The sequence below is a fragment of the Elephantulus edwardii genome, unplaced genomic scaffold, assembly GCF_000299155.1.
Source record: "Elephantulus edwardii isolate Elephantulus edwardi_28Jun2011 unplaced genomic scaffold, EleEdw1.0 scaffold00001, whole genome shotgun sequence".
Classification (NCBI taxonomy): domain Eukaryota; kingdom Metazoa; phylum Chordata; class Mammalia; order Macroscelidea; family Macroscelididae; genus Elephantulus; species Elephantulus edwardii.
Genome location: NW_006399751.1, coordinates 39,489,261 through 39,493,392, shown reverse-complemented (window position 1 = coordinate 39,493,392; position 4,132 = coordinate 39,489,261). Strand labels below are relative to the sequence as shown.

General features: G+C 45.3%; 1 pseudogene across 1 annotated transcript; it reads right to left on the bottom strand.

Moving 5' to 3' along the window:
* Nucleotides 1-930: 930 nt before the first annotated feature.
* Nucleotides 931-3,667, bottom strand: LOC102863679 (annotated as a pseudogene). The gene has a single exon (XR_438816.1). The product of XR_438816.1 is annotated as a ubiquitin specific peptidase 4 (proto-oncogene) pseudogene (transcript).
* Between the last annotated feature and the right edge of the window lie 465 nt (nt 3,668-4,132).

Sequence of the window (4,132 nt, the reverse complement as noted above, 5' to 3'; positions counted from 1 at the left end):
AAAAACCTAAAAGGAGCTTTACACACTGCTGACATCTATCCTGGAGAGTTAACAGGAATGAGAAGGGAGGCAGAGAAGAGCAATAATTAATAAACAGGGAAGTTGGGCAAAAGGAAAGGCAGTAAAGGAAAATAGAGCAATAATTTATGAAAAAGGCAATAAAACAATTTTTTAAAGATACCAAGAATTTTTTTAAAACTAAAGAAATAAGTTTCAGATGAACAATGATTTTGACAGTAAGATTCTTGGCTACCTGGATTGATTTCCCACCTGTTCTCCTCCCTGTTTGGGTACCGGACCATGCTCACTCACCTCCTTGAGGCTGCAGAAAACCAGCACCTGGACATGTATGCACACACATACACAGTCCTCTTTCTGTTTTTCTTGCTTTTGCTCCATTCATACTACCAGCAACAAAATCTGGCAATAGCTTTAAAATGTGTAGTGTGGTCCTTTCTACTAATCAGGGTACTTTTATTTTACTTTATTTATTTGTTTGTTTGTTTATTTTAGGGTTTTTTTCACATGAGGCCTCCTTTACTGTGAGCAACTACTGAGGTGACCAGTAAATGGCAAAGAACCAGAAGGGCAGGCAAGTCGGGCCTGCAGCAGGTCTCAATTAGCATGTTCCTCTCCAGCTCTGTAATCCATCAGACATATTCCACTGTGCCCCCCCCGCCCCCACTGTAGCTCCACTGAATCTCTTTACAGAATCTCTCTCACCACCTTAGTTTAAAAAGAAAAGTAATTCAGTCTCTTGACATAACCCATCTGAGCAAACAAGGTCATTTGTTTCTCTCTTCTGTTATCAAAAAAGGGAATTTCTTCCATCTGATTGTTGGATTGACGGCTAGTGGTCTTCATCATGTCAAGGATGTTCTCCTGGAGGGTTACACTGTGCTGCGAGGTAAGAGGGTCAGCGAGGCAGCATCAGTGGGTGTCCATGCTGCAAGCTTCATCATGCCCCAAGGCCTGATGCGAGCTGCTTGCTCTTGTCTCTCCTTCAGAGGAACTAGGAAAACTGGTGACTGAAGGTGTCTTAGAAAACTCATCATCCCGACGCTGGTAAAATAGCACATAAGCTGCTTTTGTCACGATCTGATCTTCAGAAGCCAGAGACACATTGCTATCATCGAAATAATACCATTTCCCATTCAATTTGTTCTTTATATATGCAGGATAGTGGCCAACCCCCATGGCTCCATAATGATTGGACACAGCAATGAGGTCATACACATAGGGCCTTGCTGACAGGTCACGGACAAACTCGGACATGTTCAGAGCTCTGACTGGGAATTCCACAACCGTGTCAAGTCTATCCCTCCAGTATCTGTTATAAGAGAAACGCTTCAGGTGGACTACCAGGATCTTGGGCAAGGACCACAAGTCAAACTTCTTTGTGGCCTGCTGATGCTTCTTACAGTTGGGACAGTACCAGGGGTCGTGCTCCCCAAGGGTCTCCATGGTAGTGAAGAGCTCAATGCAGTCTCTCAGGGCCACTGAGATCTTCTTCTTTTTCTGAGGCTGCAACATGCTCATGTGCTTCTCATAGGCTTCAGACTCCTGCTCATCATAGTAAAGGCTCCGGGTCTCATTATCCCAATCAAAAGCCAGTGTGGACCGAGAGTTGAGTTTAAGTATTTTTCCATCAGTTGCAAGTGAATTTATGTCAACTGTCCCATAGGAGTTCACAAGGCTGAAGGTGAAAAGCTTTGTCAGGGATGACTGTCCTTTGACCTTCTTTTGGATGGTGTCACTGGGGTCACTTGTCAGCTCTTCCTCCCCACTGCCGGCTGTTTCTGACAGTTGCTCTTTGCCTTCTTCCTGATGTTCCATTTCTTCTTCTTCTCCTTCACAGCTGCCCCTAGAGCCATTGCAGGCTCCCAACTCCAAGGGCGAGTTGCTAAACTCATCAGGCAAAGGCTGTTTTACATAACGGCTGATACGCTCACAAACAGCCTGATACAAGGACTCAAGGGTCAGCTTGTGCTTGGGGACAGAAACCAACAGCAGCTGCCCATAAAGCACTGCCCCAGAAGATGTGCTTGATGGCCTGGACTTCCTCTCCCTGAAGTAGATTGGCAGTGTGACGCATTTTGAGCCATCTTCCAACGTGTTACAGACTTCATACACAAAAATGTCATCCCGAGGCATGATGTGATTTAAAACTTCATCCATTTGGAAAATTTTATGGAACCGGTGATTATACACATCTGTGACTACCATATTTTCCGCAGCAGTGCCCAACAGGCTGGAGAGCGCCTCACACAGGTCTGATATGGCCCCAATCAGCGGCACAGTCACACGGTACTGAGTAGGTCTGCAGCAGAGGTCAGCAGAAACCAGGAAGACCTCCATAATTCGATCTTTCTTCAAGGGCAGTAGGAGAGTTAAATAGCAAAATGGGTCAAAGGTCACAGATACTTTAGCACATTCTGGACAAACCAAAGTAGATTTAAAGAGACCATGAAAAGTGTCCACAATCACAGAATCATTCCGCAACCTGTGATTCTCCCAGGCCTCCTTTGCTACAACCGCATCTGGTCGTCCATTAGTATCTTTCAGCTCTAAGTAGGGCTGCTTCTTCACTCGGTTCAGATCTTCATGCAATCCATCTAGAAGAAAAGCTAATAGCTCCTGAGAGTCTTGTTGCTGGTAGCCAGAAAACTGAGGGGCAAAACGTCCCACTTGGGTTTTGAACATGTGTGGTGCCACATGAGAATCCCTTCCAGACCACATCTGCTTAATAAGGTCTGCATAGGCTTCTGTAATCGCCCCTTTCATCCCCAAAGGGTTTTCTCTGTTGATTTCAGCCTCATATTCATCTTTGAGAAAGTAGTCGGTAAGTGGTGCAGAGTTCATGAAGCAGGTATTTCCCAGGTTTCCAAGTCCACAGAGCCCAGGCTGTATGTGAGACGATGGGGACTCCTGACAACTATACGAAGTAGAGAGGCCAGGTCCTTTTGACTGTAGGGTCTGCCTGGGCCATGTGCCATCTTCATTTTGGGGCTCAATTACTAGCACCTGACCCTGGTATAGCCCAGCATCCTGGACAGTGTTGTCCAGTTTGCTCAACTGCTCATAGGTATTGCTCATGTATTTGTTCCAGAGCCGTGTTTCACGCTCCGCAGGGATGTTGAAGAGCTTACGCATTTCCTTCTCGATGGTTGCAATGGTGTCTGCCTTGCTGAAATGGCAATTCAGCACATTGGAGGGGTCACTGTTCTCGCAAAGCTTCAGTTCCAATAAATACACCTCTACGTTGCAGTGCTTGACAAAGAGGCCATGCTCTACAACTTTTCTGACGATGGATTGCTGGCCTTCAACACAGCCATACCAGTTCAGTAACTTATTCCAGAGTTCAGTTGGAACCAGTACATAATCAATTAAGTGTTCTTTCAAGGTCTGACTCTCAGGATCTGAAAAGAGTCCAGAGTTATCTACTGGGCCAGGAAATAGGTTGTGTTCACCCACATTGTACATATCCCAGCTGTCGAAGCCTACGTACTTCTTCCATTGCTTAAACCATCGGCTGTCAATAAGATACCACTGCGCCCCCGTTGGAGCGTGGTCCTCATCAATGCCCCGAGCTCGGATTTCTGGGTCTCCGCATCCGGTCGCTCACGGCAGCCTCCGCCTTCCGCCATCTCATCCGCGGCCCCAGCCCAGCCGGCTGATCAGGGTACTTTTAAAAGTTAAAAAGAAAAAGGAATTTTCAAAAAAATCTGGAGTAGTCTATACTCTTTTAAAGTTTATATTTTCCATTTCTTATCTCTTTTAAACCTGGCAAAAGCCTATTATGTAGGTAGTATGGCTCCATTTCACAGATAAGAAACTAAAGTCGACAGTGTTTTCAGTTTGTCCAAGACCAAGTTTCGAGATTTCTTCCTTTTCAGTACCCTCCCCTTTCTGACACGTTGGTGCTCAGAGGACTCATTCTACCGAAATTGCTCTTAATTTAAAAAGGAAGCAATTTAATAAACTGCTCTTTCTAGGTCTTAGGGATTTTACCCCCTCCTCCCAAAAGCCTCTATTTAACATTCTGCTTTCCATCAGGATTATGGACAGCCCCTAGCCAGATTTAAATGACAGTGAAAGAATAGATTCTGACTTCCCTTCTCCAGAACTAAAC